Consider the following 22,943-nt stretch of genomic DNA (forward strand, 5'->3'; position numbering starts at 1 on the left):
ATCATTCCATAAATATTATTTCAGTATATACTATTAAATGAGGTCTCTCTCTCTCTCTCTTTTTTCATGTTTGTTTATTTATTTTGAGGGAGAACGTGGGGAAAGGGCATAGAAAGAGGGAGAGAGAGAGAATCCCAGGCAGGCTCCCTGCTGTCAGTGCAGAAGTGGACACAGGGCTGATCTCAAGAAGCACGATATCATGACCTGAGCTGAAATCAGGTGCCTCCCAAATAATTTTTAAAAATCAGTGTATCTACTTTTCTCTCCCACCTCTAAAAATTAACAAACAAACAAAAAAACCTGCTGATATTGGTAATGGAATCACATTGAATTTACAGATTAACTTGATTTATTTTGGATAGTCTTCCTATCTAAGATCATAGTATTTTTCATTCAATCTTTACAACAAATCTACAAAATAAGGTCTTTTCATTATTATTATTCCCATTTTACAGATGAAAGAATTGTGTAACTTGCTCCGAGTCACACACAGCATGAGGGGTGAGAGCTGTCAGACCGCTCCAACTTTAAGCTTCTGTCCCCCAAACAGAAACCCAGGGAGTGAGGGAGCCAGCTCCTCTTTGCACCTTGCTATTAGTAGCTGTCTGCCTCCAAAGCCCTGTGCTTTTATCTGCCACTTTCCAACTCCCGAATACCTGTTTTACTGCCTCTCTTGCACTGGATAGTTCACCAGCAAAGCTAGGCTTTTCAGTAAATGATTCAAATCCAAATGCCACACTGAGGCAGTTGGGGAGAACCTTCTGGAGTAAGGAAGGCTCAAGGTAGACTTTGGACAGTCAGGCAGAATTTGGATTGGTGGAGGGGATGGGAAAGCAGAACCAGGAAGGGGAAATGGGTGAACTATTTTGACATCTAATTGGGAGGTGGTAAAGGGTGACAGTGAGGGTTCCTGCTGGAGCTGAGGCTTAGAGAGGGTCTTTCTGTCCTGCCCATGAAAGGGCATCTTAATTCTCCCTGAATAATCTGCTAACAGACATTTGGGAGATCGATGTAAACTCAAAAACCTTCACTTACCTTCTGCATGTAAGGGAATGTTTCTATTGCACTTGACTGGGGTGCAGAGGTTGCTTGTGGATTACGTAGTCTGTGTAGGGGACACAAATCTAAAGGAAACAGGAAAGCATTCCAGAATTAACTTTAGTCAAAGTCCAATGCCTCTGGTGGCTACGTGGCTACTTACCCAAGGACCTAGGAATAACTCACCCTTTGGTTCTTGGTGCATAGGCAGAAGCCTGGAGCCTGGGCCCTGAGGACTGAGTACAAACCCCCTTTGTCAAAGATAAACAAAGCCAGACACTAGTTAAAGTGGTAAGGACAGATTTCAACCAAGAATATACTACTGCAATAAGGAAAAAAGTCCAGTGTGAACTGAACTCAGTTTGGATTTGTAGAGGTGACAGGGTATTTTAAAGAGAGAATGAGGGAGTATAGAGGGAGGTGAGCAGGGGCTCAGTAGAGTCAGGGAAGTGAAAAATTACAAAGGGTTGGTCAGTGTAAATGCTTAGGCCAGCTGTGCCTGTTAGCTGACAATTATCGAAGTTAGGATTCTATCCTCCCACAGAGACTGGGAGACCGAGGCCTTATCCTTCCTGATGATTACATTTCAAAGGAATGGCTTTCAGGTCTTTGGGAAAGGCACACCAGAGCTCTAGGAGATACATATACATCTCAAAGGGACAGAGGAAGAAATCACAGTTGCAAGCCCTTTTTAGTAAATGCTTAAGTAGGAGTAGTCACCAATCATCAGGGAATGGCTAGCACAAACAGTAAATTCTTTCGGTAGCCTTAAGCTTTCTCTGACAGGTACTTTAAAGGGGCTAGGGTCCTCCTAGGGATGTGGCTTTGAGCCGTTCGAAACCGTTAATTGCATTTAAGTCTTTAATGTGGGGGAAGGGGGATGGATGAAATAATTTGTGTTGAGAGTGTAGTTTTTATAGGCCAAGGTTGAGGCCTAACGGAAAAGAGAGCTCAGACTAGTCTGGCCAAAGTTTGGTCAAGCAGCAAATCATTGTCACCTAACAGCTGGAAGAGTCTAGGATCATGTCTGAAGGTGATGGACATCAAGTTTTGTCTCCAGAGTTTTGTAGTTCCCAGAACCGCAGGACAGCAGGTGGTAAGGAGAGTCTACCTGATGGGTCAGGAACCCACCTCCCCACCTCTCACTCTCGGGGCCTGTTTTAGGTCATAGCCCACCCAGAGGCCATGGATTCTAGAGTGTCCTCTGGGATTGAGATCATGCCCCTTGGCTTACATCCATGGGGGAGCGGGAGGGGGAGGTAGCACCAGGTGCACCTCAGCTGCCACTTTGGCAACTGAAAACCTTCCCAGCTTTAGAGCAAACGACAAGGGCTAAGGTCTGGAACACCTTTCAGTCAGATGGCCCACACTGTATTTTTCTTTACTGGATGAATTGGTTTGTTTATTTATTACAATTAAAAAGAGGATTACTATGTTAAACTGCACTAGGACTCTGCCTTCCTATGGTCTGGCTCTTCAGAGGCCAATATTCCACAGCAGGCCCATCCTTGAAGGACAATGCCAGAAGTCCAGCGAACAAACAACAGTAGCGGTTCTCAAAGTGGTTCCCCAGAACAGCAACATCAACATTACCTGGAACGTTCTTAGAAATACAAATTCCCAGGTCCACCCTAGAGTTAATGAAACAAACTGCGAGTGGGAGCCCCCTGTATGTGAACAAGCTCTCGGGAGAATCTAATACACGCCAAAGTTTGAGAACCACTGACCTACAGCCTTCTGCTCTGCCAGAGGAGGTGAAACCGCAGTCGACCTGGAGCTTCAGGACGGATCTGAGTTAGGTTTGGAAGTTGGGGAAAAGACTTGATAAGAGAAGACATGGAAAAAAATCTTTAAAATGTGCGCACCTTACCCTAAAAAGTAGGGAGCTAAGAGCATCTGACAAAAAAGAGTACGACTGGGATGAGATGCCCCAGCGTGCGAGCGCTCCGCGAAACCCACAGTCACTCGGCTCCCTTTTCCCGGGTGGGGAAAACCCCACGCCCACGCAGCTCCTGGAGTCCCTTCTCCTCCGGCCTGGGCGCAGAGGCCCCACCGCAGCTCCGGCTTGCAGAGCCCGGGCACGAAGCCAAGCTGGTCTCAGGTCATAGCTCTTTGGGAGCGCGAGTGGGAACGGTACCCGAGGCGCTGTTCGGTGGCCTGGAGGCTTCCCCTTCAGCCGGGCTCGGCCTCAGCTGGCCACAGCCGCGTCTGAGAGGCATCCTGGGCTACAGTTGGCGCCTCCCTGGGGATCCAGGTATTCAACCTAGGCGCGAGGCACCGCAGACCCCCACATCCTCCGTTTCAAACGCGGGGAGCCCAGCCTTCTGGGAATGGAGATTTCCCATCCCCCCCTGACCCCACCTCCTACGCGGTAGACGCCCCCCCCTCCGGGTTCCAGTCGAACTACAAAGCCCACAATCCCTAAGGCTCGCACGCTATCTTCTGGGAGCTGTAGTCCTGGATGTGGGGCACCCCTAGCGGCTCAGCGCCGGCTGCACTCCATATCCCAGCATGCCCACGCGCGTGCGGGTGGAGGAGGGAGGGGAGAGACGGGGAGGATGTGAGTGGGGAGGGGGCAGCTGCCCCCTTCCCCCACCCTTCCCTTCAAGCCGGGCTGGGGTGGGGGGAGGGGCCGGACTGAGGCGGCGGCGGCGGCGGCTCGCTCCGGGAGGGCAGAGCCGGCAAGGGCGGGACTGGCCCGCTGCGGACAGACGAGGGAGCCGCGGAGCTAACGGGTCCGGACGCCGCCAGCGGCGGCGGCTTTCTGCACGGGCGGAGGCGGCGGCAGGAGCGGCGAGCATGGCCCGCGCTGCGCCCGGCGCTGATTGAGGTGCGCGGGCGGGATGAGGGCGGGCGGGATGCGGGTGCCCCGGGCCCCTTGCTGCCCGAACCCCTTCCGCGCGGGCAGCTGGCTTGGCCCAGCGGCCCAGACCGGCCCGGTCCACCCCGGCAACTTCTCCGGGGTCGGAGCTCTGGGTTCCCCCATGGGGACGGGGGTCCGCTTGTCTTGGCCTCAATCCCCATCCCCGCCTTCTGCTTCTGCACCTCAAGCCGCTCCCAGCCTTTGAGGCGCGACTGTTCCACTCCATGGTGGCAGCCCCCAGCCCCAGCTCTGGGAAGCGCTCCCTGCCCCAGTCCTGACTTACTGTCCATTGGCTACTTCGTACCCCCAACCCCCCGCGCGCTCCCGGCCTCTGCGCTATCTGGAGACCCCTGCCCCGCACCTCTTAGCCACAGGCTGTCTTTGCATCATCAGCACCTCTCTCCTCTTTCCCCTACTTGGCACTGCCCCCTAGCCACCCCCAATGGCCCAGTTCTTTCCGATAAGATCTAACAGCTGACCTCCTTCCCACTTTGGAGAAACTGAGGCATGACATAAACCAGGAACTTGGCCAAGACCATGCTCCAGCCCTTTCGGGGGCTGGCCCGAGCCCATGCCTTGGAATGGAAGTCATTTTTTTTTTTCCTCCAGCCATTCCTCTGTAACTGGACCAAACTTCCCAGCCCCCTGCTGCAGCTCTGGGCTAAGCTCACTTTAGGTTACCCTTTAGCTTTCTACCACTTCTGTTAACCCCCTTCTCCTTTCCAAATCCCACTTTGGGCCCTCTCTGCTTGTAGACAGTCACCCACCCAATGGCTTGTTTTTTCAAGTTAGCCTTTCAATTTCTATTTCTTGCCAACTGCATCCATCTCCCATCTTGCCTCTTGCTTTACAGCTGCGTAAAGCACTGAAGAACAGAGTCTAAGGTATTGGGAGGGGGGGTGGTGGTGGCAGAAAAGGACTGGCAGCCTCTTCCAGCCAAAGCCACTGAGGGGGGTTCAGGGCATTCTGGAGTCTCTGGGAAACAGTCCTTTCTAGCCAGTAACTCACACTCCCAGCTTTGTCTAGAAGCTGGTGGGTCATCCCTCCCTCTTATTATGCCTGGGGCTCTGAAGTCCCTCTGAGATGGAGGAAACCTCTTACCTTGGTGGCATAAGAGGAATCCGGGAGACCACACCCCTAAAACTTATCTCGAATCTGCTGCTAACTTTGGAGGGGGTTGCTGGTTCAAGGAAGGATGCCTGCTAGGTGCCCTGAGCTCTTTGTGGAGGAAGGCACAGTGTCTGTAGGCGGTGATCTCAAGTTTAGTCGTGGTGTTCAGGATCTGAAGGGAAGAGGGAACTAGGGCTCAGAGAGGTGGCACAGACATGCCTAATTTAGTTTTTTGTTTTCTAGTCTTTCTTTGGCAAATTTGCCTTTGGATCACCCCTTGGTTTCTCTGTGGGAAGTAGGGGGAGGGAGGAAAGTCTTTGAGCCATCAGGAAGGCTCAGGAGGCTCTGGGACTTTGCTGGGGTCCTGAATGAGCAATCTTTATCTGAACCAGATGGTTCGATGCTCCAGCACCCCCCTTTAATCCCTCCCCTTTGGCTGTGAATAGGAAGCCTTTAACCTTGTAACTTGAGATTAGAGGAAGGGAGGCCAAGGGGCCAACTGTGTGTGTGTGTGTGTGTGTGTGTGTGTGTGTGTGTGTGTGTTTATGTCTGCATCTGTACACTCGTGTGCAAGCTTGCCAGGGGCCTGTGTGAGTGGCTCTGCCCAGGAATGCATTGTTGTGATGTGCTGTGGCTTGTTCATGGCCCTCTAGGAACTTTCTGAGCCCAAACCCCCCAATGGGGCCAATTTCCAAGCCCCTAAGAACCACTGGTCGTGGCTTTGTGGGAGCATTTCCCCACATGCCAAGCTTCTGGACCTGAGATATGCCTCAGGGTGAGGATTACTCTTCTTAAGAAAGCTACCTGTGATTGAGGTGTCCGAAATAGCAGCATTGGGGATGGGCTTCCAAAACTTGTGTTCTCTTTTCCCCAGTCATGGCAAGAGAAGGTCTGAAGGGTAGGAGTCTGGGAAGAGGAGTGGAAAGTGATTCCTTTGACTTCTTTTATGCCACATCCTGCCTTGTGTATTTGATTTGGGCCCCCATTAGACTGTGCAAGGTCTTCAAATGTGTGTTCAGCAAATGTTTGAGTTAAAGCGGAGGGTCTTGTGGTTAAAGGTTTAAGGCAAGATTCCTCATGGTGGAGCAGGCATCAGAACCCCCTAGAGAGCTGTTTAAGACACAGATTGCTGGGCCCCACTCCCAGAGTTTTCTGATTCAGTCATTCTGGGTGGGGCCTAGAATTTGCATTTCTGCTCAGCTCCTTAGGGATAACGCTTTGAGAATCACTGGTTTGGGCTATTACAGTTGCTTGGGAGATTAATACAGGCAGATGCAAATCTTTTTTTTTTTTTAACGTTTATTTATTTTTGGGACAGAGAGAGACAGAGCATAAACGGGCGAGGGGCAGAGAGAGAGGGAGACACAGAATCGGAAACAGGCTCCAGGCTCTGAGCCATCAGCCCAGAGCCCGACGCGGGGCTCGAACTCACGGACCGCGAGATCGTGACCTGGCTGAAGTCGGACGCTTAACCGACTGCGCCACCCAGGTGCCCCAGGCAGATGCAAATCTTAAGAGGCACTTCATTCCACCTTGCTTCCCAACCCGGGTGTGTTCTGGCTGCTGCACTGAGTTAGCCTTTCCTTTCGTTCTCCTACTGCCTAGTGTTGGCTAGGTTAATGGTAGGGTGACTTGTGGTGCCCGGGCTCCCAGTCCTGCTGTAACCACGGAGCGGACACCACCCCATGGTTATTTGAAGGAAGGCCCTACAAAAGCAGGACATTTAGGAACCGAGGCTTTGGGAAAGGGATGGCTGTGTGCACATGAGAAAGCAGACGCTGAACCACACCGTCATTTTCCCTGACTCTGCCTCTCAGACTGAGCAGCTTGGAGTATCTGCCAGTTGGAGTCCTGTCATGGCCATGCACTTGACAGGACACCTGGGAATCTCTGAAATTTGGAAAAGAGGAATCCCTTACATTATGATTTTACTTTGTGAAGCATTTTCCTCCTGTTGTTTTTCAGGAGGTTTATAGGGCCAATCCAGATCCAAGTGAGGTTACAGTGGAAGAGAGAGGTGCACTGTGGGTCACCCAACAAGCCCTAGGACTCCTGACTCCAGCCCTCTGATAGAGCTTCACTAAACCAGCTACTAATAGCTGGAATGATGGCTGGAGTTTCCTGTGTGCTTAGCTACTAGCCAGGCATGGTGCTAGATGCTCTCACATGTTAGCTTGTCAAATGTTCACAGCAACATTGCAAGTTTGGCCTCATGGTACCTACCTTGTAGATGAAGAACTGAGACTTGTGGAACTTACCAGACTTGCCCAAACTCAAACATCTCTTAAGTGTAGGATCTGGAATTCAAACTCGGGTCTTTCTGATGGCACACCCTACATTCTTTGTCACTCGTTGTCTGCTTTGCCCAGTAAGCCTCTAATTGTCCTTTGGGTTATCTGCCCCCAGAGTCTGGTGAATTTTACTGAACCTAAAACCATTCTGGGTGTTGTGGAGGACATAAGGACCAAGTAAGTCACTGTCCTCTCGAAGGGGCTAAGCCAAGTACACCAGTGTCGTCTACAGTTGAAGGCAGAAGGAGCAGCTAGTGGCTTGTTGGTTTACAGGAAGCAGAAGCCATCCCTGTAGAAGGTTCAGAAGATGGGCCCTGAGCAGGCAAGTGGAACTCCAGCATTGCCTGTGGGATGGAGAGGTGTGCAGGCCAACAGGTCCAGAGGGAGGCTGTAATGGCACTTATATATAGGGAGTTTTCCCATTTGGCTGGAACATAGGAAAGGTATGTCAAAAAGCACTAAGAAAATCCTGTTTGGTTACAAGCAACAACTTGGCTGACTTTGGCAGGAAAGGACTTCCTTAGAAGATTGTAGGGACTCCTGGAATCAGAGATGACTCAACACCCATGTCCCCTCCAGGGTCTCGGAGTGGTACAGCAGGAACCAAAGGCCAGCTGACTTCAAGGTACCACTGTTGCCAGGATAAATCTGCTGCAACCGTACTCAGTAATTTTGTCACCACAATTTGGGATTCACATCCCAGGGAGGAAATGGCTGGTTGGCCCAGCCTGGCAGGGAGGGCTGGTGGCATGGTAGGCAATCCTGCCCACCCCCCCACACCCAGACTGTGTCCAAAAGTTAAAGTCCCCAGAAGAAGAGGAAATGGACACTACAGGAGATCAGTCCAGAAAGCCACTAGATGAGGACCTGGATTGGCAGCTAGCACATGGCACACTTAGTTCTGACAAGTGTCTGAGCAGGCAAGGGGCAGACTGGCAACAGGATATAGTGGGTCATAAGGGGACAAGAAAAGAAGGGAGGGAGGAAATGGAAAACTAAGTAGATAGGGTCCAGGTGAGACATAATGAAAGCTGGAATTTGGCAGTAAGAATGGAAAAGAAGAGACTGATTCTAGAGAGATTGTGAAAGTAGATCTCGTCTTGTGGAACAGCCACTTGATTGGCTGGAGTTGGACATTTCAGTACCTGGGTGATGAGGTCGGTCCCTTTAGCAGACACAGAATGGTCAGGAGGAGGAAGAGTTTGCAGGAGAAGATGATGTGGCCTTACTTTGGAGGAGCTGCACAGAGGATGCTGATGGCATGTCTGGAACCCTGGTGAGCTCATTACTCCTGATTCAACGTTTCCTGAAATTTGGGGCCTCAGCCCTGAGGAGGTGGGGCCCTAAAGCCACAGAAGCCCTGCACCTCCTGAAAGCAGCTGGGGCTCCATGGCGCAGGCTGAGCACGCCTGGGTCTCTTCTCTCTGCGTACATGAGCCCAGTATGGGCTTCTCCTTCCTTCCCCTTTCCTACTCTCAGTTCCCTGCCCCATGTTTCGCACACCTGAGCCCTTACTAACTCAAGGGCCTACCTCACATCTCTGGGGACCTGGGTTTTCAGGTTTTGCTTCTTTTCTTCTCAGGGTGCTTGGTAACAGTAAGTCCTTGCTATTAGGGCAGACATCTCCGAGTGACATTTCTGAAGGGGAGGGTCTGAACTTGTTATCTGGGGAGAGCAGGCTTTTCCTCCTGTTGTCCTTTGCTCACCAGGGATGCCTGTGTGTGTCCGTAACCAGCCATTCTAGAGGATTTCTTGGTGCTGATTTATAAATCATTATTGTAATTACAGCATATTGTCAGTGGAGCCTTCATGTTGCCATTGCAGATCTCCTCTAAGGCTCCAGGGCATAGGCTGGGCTTTGGGCCCCCCCCCCAACTTTCTAGCTGACAACTGGGGAAATTTTTTCTTACAGGAATAGGAAGGAGAGATCAGGGTCTTCTCTGGGGTGGGGGGCAGGAGGAGCTATGCCAGAGGGTACTTTATCCCCACAGATTCTCAGAGAGAAGGTCATCTTTCTGGAGTGAGGAGGACTGTTCCCCTCAGCTCCAGCTGTTGGCATTCAAATATATGTGATATTTTGCAATCTATAAACGTAGCGCATAGTATCATGTACAATAAGGTGAACCAAGGACAAGGGAAATTTAGAGAAAAATATAATTGTAATTTTGATATCAATGCTAAATTTTTATTTGTGTATAGTAGTGTTAAAACAAAACAAATAGTTTTGGAATCGAGTGTTAAAAGCATTTTCAACTCAGCTTTTTCCTTCAAGGGGAATGTGACTCTGCAAGAGAGGAAGCCCAGGGAGGGAAAGCCCTTTACGGGCTGCTGAGGTGGGAGGGGAGCCAGAGCCAGTGAGTCTCCTGCCCTGAGGGGCTTTGTTCTCTGTCCTGTAGTCCTTTGTTTTTCATCTCTTCCTGAATTATTGTCTTTGCCCATTAGGGTCTCTCTTCTCTCCTTGTCTTCTTCTGTAGAATCAGGATAGGAAACATACCAGAAGGACACAAAAAAGTAGCCCCACTTCTGTGCATTTCATGGGTGAGGCCCTTCCTGCTTCCGAAAGAGCAGCCTTGCAGGGCTTGAGAGAGGGCAGGGGACCCTGGGGTGTTGTGGCATGACCTAGGGACCTTATCCTGCTCTGCCCTTTCTGGAATCCTTCTGCTGCAAAGTCCTAGCACCACCAGTAGGCAACAACCTCCCAGCCTGAACAGATCAGTAGCCTTCTGAGGAAGAAAATCACTAATGAATGCAAATAGCTAATTGGTCTAGGGGGAGCTGCTCTGGTGAGGAAAAATCAACAAGTTATTTATTTGTGTGGCTAAAGGGAATTTGGAGAAATAGTGAAGAGGGGAGGGTGAGAGGTGGATTGTAGGAAGAGACACAGGTGGGGGAATTGGGGGATGGGCTGGAGATGCCCCCTCCTCTCTCCTGTCACCCCCACAGCTCCTCCCCTATTCCCTCCTTCCTTCTTTGCAGGCTTTCTTTGGGTTGAAAGGGACATTAGGAGAACTTTGAATCTCCCCTGACCCATAAATGGAGTTCCCTCCAACCCTCATTCCCACCCAAGTTCAGTTAAAGACAAAATACCAATCCTTTGATGCTAATGGTGAACTAGAACCAGAGTTAGGAGGAAATGAAAGTCTCTGTGGGCCTGTGCTGAGTCCTTTGGCTATGCAAATAAAACAGCAGCCAAAGGGACTGAGGCTATGCCGGCAAGGCAGGAGAAGGGAGAGAGCCCCTGAGCTGCTCCTGGTTCCTGTCTTTCTTGGGTTCTCTAGAGAGCCATGTGAGTCTGGGGTTGGCGGGCCGTGAGGGATTTTCCAGGGGTTGGCCATCTCTCTGTCCTGTCCTGTCCCAGAGGGCTTGGTGTTTCCCTGGACTGATGCCTGTTTAGCCTCTGGGTTCTTGGGGCCTCTGGCATCGCTTAGGAAGAGAGCCTAGGTACCACAGGAAAGAGTGAAGGGGAAGAGGAGAGGAATGGGGGGCCTGTTCAGGTTCTTCTAGTGGAGAGGAGTCAAGGCCTTCCTTAGGCAGGAAGATGCTATGAAATGGGGAGTAAACAATTTACATCAAGAAGGTTCAGCCAAAGGCCGAAGTGGCAGCTGCCTGATGAAGGCACTTCCTCAGTGCTTGAAGAGTAATTCACACTTGACCCTAAAAGCAGCAGTGGACAAACTTGTAGGATGAATGTGAATTTTGATCTCTCAAGTGGCATTTTTTGTACATAACACAGAAGACACCTCACCTCCTTTCAAACCTGGGTGAGGTATTTTGAAAGGTGTCTTCTTCCACTCGAGCCACCTATCCTGGTAATTTCTACCTACCCGGGACCTGTGCGCCTCCCCTGCTCTTCATCCTGTGCAAAACAGAGAGCAGTCAGGCCTTCACTGTTGGCAGCCAGTGAGGCCAACATGGAGGCCTGAGCTGGCTGAGGACGGCAGAGCTTCAGGGCAGGGCCGACTTAGCTTTTCTAAAGGGGAAGCAGCTTGTTTGGTCAGGGGACCCCCTCCATGATTTTCACAGCCCAGGGCCCAGTCTGGTTGCACACATACAGGGTTCTTGCTGCCTTACCTACCCACAGGGGGTTTGATGCTGTGTGACCCTGGGCAAGTCCCTGCCTCTCCTGAGGCCTCAGAGTCCAAATACAGAATTTAAAGACCTACTCAAGGACTTGCTCTCAAACCATCTGGTAGACCCAACAGAGGAACACCATGTCCTCAGGGGGGAGGCAATGCTGGGGGCCCAGGATGCCACTATATGGTCCAGACCCTTATGGGAATCAGTTTGACTTTTCTTCTAACCTGCTTGGATGGACTAAACAGCAGCCAGCCTGCTGGGGCATCTCTCGACAATTGGGCTCTTAGAGCCGGGACATCTGTCCTCAGGCCTCCTATTGTTCTCATCCTCATCTCCTAACCTGTACTTTAATTCTGTCCTGAATTCAGGCAGAAAAACCCATCTGGTCTCTCATCACATTCCTCTCTTCCTATACTGGCCAGAGTGGCCCCAGAGTGACTGTTTATAGGTTCCTGTTTCTTTCTGCTCCCAATTCTCTTATGCTACCCTCTTATGCCCTGGGCTGTGCTCTAGCCAGGGTTTTGTGTTTTTTTTTTTTTTTTTCTTTTTTTCCCCCCACAGCCAGGGTGGGAGGTGAGATCACAGGCTGATCACAGGAAGGGGCACATCAGTGGCATGGATACAGGGCAGGTCTGGAACGAGGTGGGGGAGGGCAGTGAGGAAAAGCCCATACTCGCCAGGATGCGAAGGCCTGAACTGAAAGGGCAGGGCACAACTAGGTTCCTTGAGGAGACCAGTTTGGACAGAGCATAAGGTTTTTGGGATAATTGCCCAAGAAGGAGGGCCAGGATGGAGGGGTCTGTCCAAGAAATGGGCTCGAAGACCCACCTTGGTGCAGGAAGGAACAGGCTTTCTTGTAGGACTGGCTGGTCACACAAGGATTGTGTTTGCAGGAAGTGTGGGTGGAGTTGTTAATGACTGTTTGTTCTCCACAGGCTGTGAGGCTGCCAAGGGTCAGTCTGATAAGAGGGAAGAGATAGACTCCTTGAGTTTTATACTCCCGACAGCTGCCTTCTCTCAGCCGGCCCCACAGATACTGACAGTCTATTGTGGCACTGCTCTTGGTCTATCTCCTTTCCTTCCTGAAATACAGTCTCTGGCTTCAGCCCAGCTGGGTTTCCCCTGCCTGGCCGCCAGCTCCTGTTTCCATCTGTGGTCAGATGAGGCTTGCACTGGGGGAGGGGTCAATCCGGGCAACACGGAGCCAATTCTGAGCCTGACCCCAGGGTGGGAAGCCACCCTAAGGTGGGGCCAGGGCTTTGGACTAAGCATCATCTTCTGGATCTGCCTGGTCCATTTTGGTCTGAGGATTACCTTGCCATTCACCCAGCCAGCTCTGGTGTTTGGGAAGGCCTGGCTCTTTTGCTAGAAGGATTCAGAGATGGGGATCTGATGGGATTTGCATTTGTGAAGATCATTTTGGCTCCCCTGTGGACAATGCATAGGAGGGTTTCTAGTAGGTGTGGGGCTTTAACAGTCAGGGGGCTACTGTAGGTGAAGGTTGACAGTGCCCTGGATAGTGTGATAGTGATAGACACATAGAAAAGTAGAAAGATGAGAGATTTAGGTGGTAAAAATCAGGTGGACTTGGTATGAGGTTGACTGAGGGAGATTGAAGGAAAGGAGGGCACAGATGGCTTCTAGGTTTCAGGGTTGGATGGATTATGTCCCTTTCCCAGAAACTGGGAACACAGAAAGAGGACCAGGTTTGGGAGCTTAGAGCATACATGAGTTTGGTTTGGGGCAGGTTGAGTTTGAGGTATTTTGGGGCACCTCTAAGGCATATCATCAAGGGGTGACATCCAGAAATGAAGGAAATAGATGGGTCTAGAATTCAGGGGGAAGTTTGGCAACATTTGAAATGCCAGATGTGACCCTTAACAGGTTGAGAAACAGGTTTGGAAGGGGATCCCCCCAAATCCATTGTCAGACGAGGAATGGGATCAAGGGTCCTGACTTCCCATTGTATCCCATAGCCAGGGTCTCTATTCTCTTCTCCTGCCTGATTCAGTTGGTTCAGGGCCTTTCCAGGCAGCAAAAGGCATGACACCCTCCCCTGCTGAGTCTTCCATATGATTGAAGGACTCTGGCAGTGGACAGTGCTGACTCCGGACCATCCAGGAAGGCCATGCGTGTCAGAGCTTCCCTCACCATCAGCTTATCTGGACAGTGTCTCTGGCTGGAGAAGGACTAGGGTCCTGGCCAGAACTGGGCCACTGCTGGGGAATCCCAGGACCGTTTCTGTTTGTGTGGCCTCTCAGCTAGATTGACCTATCGGGGACGGGATTTTAGGGACAGGTTCAGGGCAGTCCTTCTGCGTCACATGGCAAGTTATATAGTAAGTGGCTTTCTAAAAATTCCTTTAAGTGAAATGGGAGTTGGCTATACAAGTGTGCAAGATTGTATCGTTGGACTTCTTCAATTACAAAGGCCAAAAATCCAACTCATCCAGCCTCAGGTTGACTCATAGCTGAGGAGGGTGTGGCTGGCCACATGCAGGGAAGATGGGAGGTGGGGCTCAACCAACATCCATCTCACTGTGTGACCGTGCCACCACTGTGTGTGATGACGCCACTCTCAGTTCCCATTGGCCTGCCAGCAGGGCCGGCCCTACCCCCACTATGGTGACTGAATGCATTTCATGCTCTCGTTGGCCAGGCCTGGGTTACAGGGCACAGAAATGGAAATTTGAAGAGAGGTGGTTCCCCAAAGGAAAGTAGGGTTGTCATCCACGACAGAGACTCCACATGTTGAGGCAGCTGACAGTGCACGGTGTGCGTTTGGACTCAGGGAGATCTTGCAGTAGTTCTATGCCTGACTTACATGTCAGAAACACCACTGTGGACAACTGATAAGGATTTATTGCCATTTATTAATTTTCCTTGTTAAGAACTAAATGCTAAAATGTAGAATGGGGGGGCGCCTGGGTGGCTCAGTCGGTTAAGCGTCCAACTTCAGCTCAGGTCATGATCTCACGGTTTGAGTTCCCCGTGTTGGGCTCTGTGCTGACAGCTCAGAGCCTGGAGCCTGCTTTGGATTCTGTGTCTCCCTCCCTTTCTACCCTTCCCTCTCATGCTCTGTCTGTCTCTCTCTCTCAAAAATAAATAAACATTAAAAATAATAAAAAAATAAAATGTAGAATGGAATTTCAAATCATCGAACCATTCCATTTATAGACCAGGAAGTAGAAGTTGAGAAATTTGCCCACTGCCTTCAAAGTAGAAGGTGGAAGAACCCAGGGGTGCCTGGGTGGCTCAGTCGGTTGCGTGTCTGACTTCAGCTCAGGTCATGATCTCTCAGCTCGTGGGTTTGAGCCCCGCATCAGGTTCTGTGCTGACAGCTCGGAGCCTGGAGCCTGCTTTGGATCCTGTGTCTCCCTCTCTCTCTGCCCCTAACCCAGTCACATTCTGTCTCTGTCTCTCTCAAAAATAAATAAACATTTTTTTTTAATTAAAAAAAAAAAAAGGTGAAAGAACCCAGCTCATCTGACGTAGACTGGGGCTCTTTCTAGTGTTGAAGTGGGGTTTTTTTAGGTGTTTTCTCACTGTTTCAACTGCCTAGCCACAAGGAGTGATTCATCCCTTGGACCGCAGGTCAAAGAGCAGGCATAGGCAGGTTATGGCCAAAGGTCCCTTCTTCGTGGTGGCCCAGGGCCATCTGCATGGTGGATAGTGTTACGCAGGGGTCTGTTGACAAGAGGAAGACCCTCACTGTTGCATCAAACTGGTCCCAGTAAACAGAGGAGGCATTGGCCCAACTCTCAGGCTTCCGCCCTGGTGCTGCCTTCGTCTGTCCTTGTGGCTTCCTGGGTGTTCACCATCCTCCGTATTGTTTCCTGGTGGGGCCTGGATAAGGATGTAGCTCTAGGGCTGTGGTGCTTTCTGGATTATGTTGGGTTGTTTCCTACTGGGGACAGTTGTGCCCCTCTGTCTTCTCCCTTGGAAGAGAACACCCAGGACTGTGGTGCCAGTTTCAGGAAGAGATAGATAAATAGCACAGTTTTGACTTCTACCTCCAGTTTGTGAGGGAATAGGTATTTGACCCAGCTTGGCAGAGCCAGCAACAACGTGTTGTAGAAAGAGCGCTGGGCTTTGAGCCTCCAACTTACAGGAGCCTTTATGTTCATTCTGGCACAGGCTTCTTGCCTCCGGTGGGTCACGTCCCTGAGTCTCTGATCCAGAGAGGGAAGGCTGTCCCCATGAGGGGCTTCAGGGGAGTTCTAAAGCGTGAATGATGTATTAACAAAATGCTGGAGGTCTGAAGAGCTTGAGGGCAATTCTCACCAACTCCTAAGGGCTCAGAGAGTGCAGTGGGGCTCTTCTGAGTTTGGGACTGAATTCCTCTTTCATTCTGACCATCTTCTCTGACCATCTTACCTGACCATCTTATCTGACCATCTTATCTGACCATCTTATCGTACATCTTTCCTCCTGCCCTTCATATATTTGTGGATAGCAAGTTAATTCTTCCCTCCTGACTGTCTGCCAGCCCAAACTGACTAGCGTGCTTGGTCTGCGCCTCATGCTCGCCTCCTGGAGGCCCCCTGTCAGCCTGTTTCTGCCTGGGGCCACGTTCTAAGTGGTCACCCAGCCTGGCTCACACCTCCTTGTTCCCTTAGGCTTAGCCACAGTGTCTACTCTTGTCCCTGCCTCTCTCCTCTCGGTGAGGCTGAAACTCCATGGTACCTCAGGTACATCGTGCAGCTTACGGTCCTCGCTTATTTCATCTTGGCAGGGACTATCATGGGCAAGTAGGGCAGGCATTATCATGCTCATTTTACAGATGGAGGACCTGGGGCCCAGAGAGATATGATCTGCCCAAAGACCCAACTGTCTAACAGCAGAGCCAGTTCTGGAATTGAGGTCCTCTGAATTTAGTCCAGAGTTCACTGTCAAATGTTAACTCATAGGCACATGTTGGGGTGGGGATGCCCCAGTCTCACCAAAGAAGGCAAAGGGCTTGAAAGCAGGCCCTGGGACCCCCTATTCATAGCCCCCGGATCAACCTTGCATAGCTTCAGTCCTAAACTAGTGCATCCCTGTATAACGACAAAATACATAATAAGCCAGACAATAGAGACTGCTCCCTGGGGACCATTGTATTGGACCCTGATCTGTGCATTCCTCCCTTCCACATCCCCTGAAGTTGACATCATTAATGCTTATCATGATGGATATCATCTTAACCAGATCCAGGGGGATGAGTCACTTCTGGATAATAGGACTGGGGAGGGTGCCTTGCTCCCACACCCCTGACTCCACTTACCTGGGAGTGAGCATCAGAGGCAGTGTAAGGTACCAGCTGATATTGCTACTTTCCAGAGGTGATGAAGTGTATTACCCAGCAACCTTAGAGATGTTCTGTATCCCGGGGGCCCTGCCTGAGTCAGTCACAGCATAGTATCAACTCCTCAGTAAAGAAGATTGCTCAGGCAGAGCAAGGGAGAAATGACAGCAATTGTTGGGCATGGCGCAGTCCAGAGCTGGGCTCTCCAGTTTACTGGCCACTTGCTTTCTGCCTCCTGAAGTGACACAGGGAAAAACAGGGAGACGGGGTAGGGGTGCTTCCCAAAGCTGCCTGTGGAGTTGGTGCTGGAAATCTCTGATGGCAGCAGGCTGAGCACAGACTCATGCCCTGTAAGTGGAACTTCCAAGGTCTCTATTGGAAAGGCAGCATCCAGAAGACACAGTGACCAAGCAACGGGCCCAACTCTGGGCTCCTCCATCCTTTTACTCCACTTCTCTCTACCTCCACTCCCAGGGGAGAGAGAGGACATCATTTCCCTTTAACCTCCTGTCCAAGCATGGCTACAAACACCTTCTTTGGGTTTCCATTAGCATAGCTGCCATAGGCTGACCTTTCCAAACGACATTACTAAATATAAAAGAAGAACAAAACAAAGCTAAAGATAGAGAATAAAAGCAGCCTGGCTCACAAAGTGCAGACGACTGGTTTGTTTTTAGGGTTTTCAGAGTACTCCACCGCAGGAGATCCTATCTCCAGGCCAGCATAACTCTGCATGCCCTTCTGCTAGAGTCTCGGCCTCCTAGCTCTGACCTGCCTTCCTGTGTAAGGCAGCCCTTAGGACCCATACTACCATGGATCTCCTCCAAGAGAGCTAGACTACCTCCTGATCAAGTGCCTGGCCCACCCTCCTCTCTATCCAGGGTTTGCTGGCTCCATCCTTAGGTCCCAGGGGATTAGCACCTACATAACTGTACCCTGTAGGAGTTCTGTCTTATTTTAAGTAAGCCTTGCAGTAGGACCCATCTCTTGACACAGTGCTTATGCCCCAGCTTAGCCTACAGCTGCCATTGAAGGGCTGGCGGTCCTCCAACATCTGATCTTGTCGGGAACTGTACAAGTCTCCCTGCCTGGTTCCTTCCTCCCACTGGGCTACAAGAATAGAAACTGATAAGAAGTGGGCCTGGTCAATGGGAGTTTTTTGGGTGGATTAAGGAATAGATTGGGTTTAAAAACAAGAACCAAAAAAATACTGAAGTCATCTAGTCTTGATGCAGGAAGTAGATGTGGGCCTGGTCATAAAGCTGCATTTCTAGCCTACAGCACTGCCTCTGTGTCCCGCCTGGCATATGAGTGATGCCCAGGGGCCAGGTCTCCACCCTCCAAACTGCTGCCTGCCAGCATGTACGATGCTCCCATTTCATACCAAATGTTCAGATGGAGACACAAAAAATCAAAAGAACCACACCTCACAAGGGAATGTGGGGGCAAGATGGATAGAAAAAGGGAGGTTGTCATCAGTTACAGCCTGCTGTCCTACCTTGCTAAGGTTGGAACCCTTTAGAGAAATTTGCCCCGTGCAAAGTAGGCTCCCATGCCTGCAGCCCAGGCTGTCACCTTCATGGCCCCAGAGGCTCTGGCAGACATTCCACCTGGGTAGCTTGGCTGGGCCATGGGGACTGAAAACCTAGAGTTCCTACCAGCCCAGTGGAAGAGGTGTGGCACATCCCTGGGGCAGATGACAGAGCCTTGCTCTCACCTGTACCTTCAAGCATGATGTGAGCCCTCACTGAGTGGGCATTCTGCTCCTGGCTTCCAGCCCCTGAGCTGGAAGAGGGGAGAATTCCAGAACAGGTGCTGATGCACTCTGAGAGAGCAGTGCTTCCGGATCCACCTGTCCCAGAAGTTCTGTCAGCATTCTTGGGGTCATAGCTTGTTCTCTGCATTGGAGCATTAGGCCAAGCCCATCCCATAATGCCACCCAGTAAAAACTGGTGGCTTCCCTCTGGTTTGCCAAGGGCCTGGAACCCTGGTGGGTTGTGCCCATGTGATGACAGTACATACCTGTTGTGCAGACTTTCTTGCCAGGGAAGCAGTCAGTCACCCTGCTTCCTGGGCCTCTTTCTTGCAGGTCTACAGTACTGGCAATTGGGTTATGACCTCTTTTCTGGCATTCTCTCCCCTATCCTCCCATCCCAGAGAGGATGTGGGGATAGATGCTAGAGTTTTAAGTGAAGTCCTTCAACTCAGCCTGGGCCACGGCCTAGGTGGAGTTTGAACCACAGAGACTGTGGTCTGGAAACTTCTAGAAGAATAGCTTCTTCTTTCTCTAGGTGTGCACTGGCAAGACTTGTATGTGCCCTCACTCAGCACCTTCTCCATCATCCCCTTCTGGGGTGTAGTGGCCTGAGCCTTCTTGCAGGTGCAGGGAAGGGAGACCCCATGCAGAACCCCTTGCCGTGGTCCAGGCTTGGAAAGGGGCAAGAAAGGGCAATGGCAGAAAGCAGGAATGCCAATCCTGTTCCTTTCCCCAAAGTGAGGGAAAAAGTGGCCAGAAAGTGGTCAGGAATTCTGGTTTTGCTCTCCAAGGGCTGGGAGAAAGAGCACTGGTTGGGAGTTAGAGAGGGAAATGCCCTGCCCCTCTCCACCATTTTTCCTGAATTATAGCTCCTTTAGGAGCATTTGCCCTTTGTCCCCAGCCTCTGGAGCTTCCTTCTCAGTCTGCTGGCTCCTGCCTAGGATTATTGTTTCAGGAAGCTGTCTGGGTATGCTGAGTCATGTTTTCAAACTGGCTGATTCCCTGCCACACGGGTGCAGGTGTTGGGGAAGAGAGGGTTGAACGTTACCTGGAGAAACCACGTTCTTCCCTTTCGCTCCCCCTGGGAAGGGGGATGGAGTGCAAAGAGACTCTCTCCTAAACCTTCTCTTAGACCCACTCCCTGCACCCCAGTGTAGAGGGAGTGTGTATGTTTCTGGGAGCCAGTGTTGAGGAGCATTGGATTAATACCTGTTTCTGAGAAGAGCAGGGAGGCTCCCTTTTCTTTTTCTTTTTCTTTTTTTTTTTTAAGTTTATTTGTTTATTTTGAGACAGCACACAGGGGTGGAGGAACAGAGAGAGAGGGAATCCCAAGTAAGCTCCTCATTGTCAGCATGGAACCGGATGCGGGTCTCAAACTCGTGAACCATGAGATTGTGACCTAAGACAAAATCAAGAGTTGGATGCCTAACCAGCTGAGCCACCCAGATGCCCCAAGGAAGGCTGTCTTTGGTAAGAGTGAGTTTGATGCAGAGCATGGTCCTTTTCCCCAAAGCGGCTCTAAATTGAAGATTGACTCATCTCTTCCTTCTTGGAGCCCTCAGCTCAGTCCTCCACGGGTGCTCGGCTGGTAGATATTGCACCTCCAGTGGCCTCTGGGATAGACTGTGGAAACACGTCAACAGATCCCACCTCTTTAGAGGGCGAGGCCTACATTTGGGACTTAGAATGCTAGTCTCTGAGGTCAGCTGCCTCATGGCATTCCCGTGGCAGGGCAGCCCTCCTAGAGTAAGCCTGGCGAGAAAAATCAAGGAGCCATGCATGGCAGGCAGGCTGGAGAGGTTGAGGGAGTCCTCAAAACAGAGGAACTCCTTTCTCTGCTTTTTGACAGAGCAAGAGCCACAAGGCCATAGAATGAAGGGTTTTGCTAATGGGCAATGATGCAGCTATACAAGGAGGGAGAGGGACTGGGGTCCTTTTCCATGTTGTTGGCCACTCCCTGGTGGCAATAATATCTATTGAATGAATGCATCCTCTGCCTTTCTCTTGAGATTCAAAGCATTCCCCAGACATCCAGACAAGTGCAGAAGGAAAAGGAAGCCCTGACAGCTTTTCTGTGGCTCTTCATTATACATCTATGGTATGACTGTGATCTGAACCACAAGCAGTGATGAATGGCCAAGCCACCTGGCACTTTGTTATCTTTAAAGAAAATCAGAGCCGGATTATTGGCACCCTAGTCCCCTGTTCCGTGGGAGGTGATATGGTCAAATTTAATTGTCCCAGGGAGGCAGAATTGGGCACTAAGATCTAAGCTCCCAGCTTTCCAGACTCCTCTCTGGCTTGCCCTGGGCTGCCATTCATTTATCCCACTCCTGCTTCCTCCAAAAGTCCCCAGAGAAACTGATTTATTTTCTAAACTCCTACCTTCAAGGTCTTCTGCCTGTCTCCTGCCTCTCTTAATGTCTGAGGTTTTTCAGCCCTATGGAGAAACTCCTTTAACCATGTCTTTGGTAGAATCTTGCTGCTGACTGTGGCTAGAGAGCCCATAGACAAGTGTGGTTGGGCCTAAGGGAGCTGTTTAGAACCAGCTCAGGGCAGGCCTTGTGTTCCATATGGTATAATGAAGCGGCAGCCGGGGAAGATGTGACAGGCCCTGTGACCTGCACGCTCTGCCACAGGATAGACCTAGCGCTCCTCTCCGCACAGTCTGGGGTAAGGGTCAGCCAGGGCAGACCTGACTATGAGACCTCAGGTCAACATGTCCACCCCACCTCCCTGGAAGCTGCTCCCTGACACTGGGGGGACAAGAGGCAGTGCCTATGGGAAAGGAAGCTCTGTAGCAAGACGCTGGTGGTGCTGACCCAGGGAAGGCTGGAGGCAGGGTAGGGTGCTGAGGAATCTGAGCCAGGGCTGTGTAGTGGGGGTTATCCTCTTGATGCCCACCCAGCATCATAGGGCTCCAGCCCAGAAGAGTTGCCCCAAACTGGGACTGACAGAACTGTGGCTCTAAACATATCCAACCCAGGAGCACAGGCTCTGAGCTAGAAGCTTTACTCCTTTCATCCTTACAAAAACCCTTACAGAGATGGATGAGATTCCCATTTGACAGATAAGGACACAGATCAGAAAAGTTAAATGGTTAATTACTTGTCAGCTATTAACTGACAAGAATGTGAGCAAAGCCAGAATGTGAGTCCAAGTTTTTCCAGGCGCTTTCTTCTTTTGGGAGGCTTCACTGGAAAGGGCCTTTGAGCTGGGGCAAACAGATGGGAGATCTTTGGAGACTTGGCTAGGGAGAACTGCAGCTGATGGCCTGCAGTGCCTAGGGGAATGACTGAAGAGAGTTCCATTTTAGCAGTCCCGGTATGTCCCTGCTGACAGAAACTTAAGACTTTGGCCGTTTATACATAAATCTTTTCCATTGCCTCTGACTTGCTAAATCTAGTTTGTACCTAAGGCCACATGTTTCTTGGTGGTCCACAAGAAGTTGGAGAAAGCTTTCACTTCTAGAACTGGAAGAGTGGGGGCAGAATATAATCATCACGTCCATCTGCATACTTATATAATGATTTATGAAATGATTTCAAAGCATTGCTTCATTACCATGACTTCCTCTGATTCTTATAATCCTGGGGTTGCATATGGAGATGATACTCAGCTAGACAAGTACTTTTTTGATGTAGGCCAGTGATAGGTCCTACAGTGATACAGAAATGATCAATTAAAAACATGGTCTTTGTACAACTAGAGTTTGTATTTTGAGTGATGGAGATAGACATGTACATATCTTTCTAGGCTCTTTATCTGATCTTAATAAACATGGGCCATATTTGGCCTGTGGTGCAAACTAGTTCATAACCCCTAGAGGGTAGGGTATAGGGAGAGATGAGGCTTAAGAGGGTGGCCTGGTTTAGGGATCTCTGAATGCTATGCTAAAGAGCCTGATCTTGGCCCTAATGGGCGCCCTATCTCATATGTTTTTGAACGCAGGAGGATGATGAGTTTGTTAAGTCTGAAGTGCCGTAAGGACACGCTGAAGAGGCAGTTGAGAATGTAGGTCTAAAACTCAGAGTAGAAGGCAGCAACAGATTTGGAAGGGGGTGGGGGAAAGAAGCAAAAAGGGCTGAGGGCAGAACCTTTGGGATGCATTACAAGCTGAAAGAGACAAGCAAGTGTCTGATTCAAGAAAGTAGATTGCGATGACTACTAGTGAGTGTCCACCACTACTAAGTGGTGGACAGCAATCCTCTCTATCTCAGAGAGGAAGAGGGTGGAAGGAGGATTGCTTTCATCGGCTTGTTCAAGAATCTTGGCCTGACAATGAGAAAGAATGAAATACGGCCTTTTGTAGCAACGTGGATGGAACTGGAGAGTGTGATGCTAAGTGAAATAAGTCATACAGAGAAAGACAGATACCATATGGTTTCACTCTTATGTGGATCCTGAGAAACTTAACAGAAGACTATGGGGGAGGGGAAGAAAAAAAAAAAGGTTAGAGAGGGAGGGAGCCAAAACATAAGAGACTCTTAAAAACTGAGAATAAACTGAGGGTTGATGGGGG

The 22,943-nt window shown here is 50.4% G+C and overlaps 1 protein-coding gene across 2 annotated transcripts in view; it reads left to right on the forward strand.

The window, feature by feature from the left end:
* The first annotated feature begins 3,641 nt into the window (after positions 1–3,641).
* The window catches only part of ST3GAL2 (ST3 beta-galactoside alpha-2,3-sialyltransferase 2), a 49,228-nt gene continuing 29,926 nt past the window's right edge, over positions 3,642–22,943 (forward strand). Inside the window, exon 1 of one of the 2 annotated variants that reach the window (XM_040443091.1) lies at positions 3,642–3,868. The gene's annotated coding sequence lies outside the window, so the exon portion shown is untranslated. Of the gene's footprint in view, positions 3,869–7,786; positions 7,928–22,943 lie in introns of those variants that run through there. The other variant, XM_040443092.1, reaches the window with a different exon arrangement.

The sequence above is a fragment of the Herpailurus yagouaroundi genome, unplaced genomic scaffold (assembly GCF_014898765.1).
Source record: "Herpailurus yagouaroundi ecotype Mexico unplaced genomic scaffold, PumYag 190, whole genome shotgun sequence".
Lineage (NCBI taxonomy): Eukaryota > Metazoa > Chordata > Mammalia > Carnivora > Felidae > Herpailurus > Herpailurus yagouaroundi.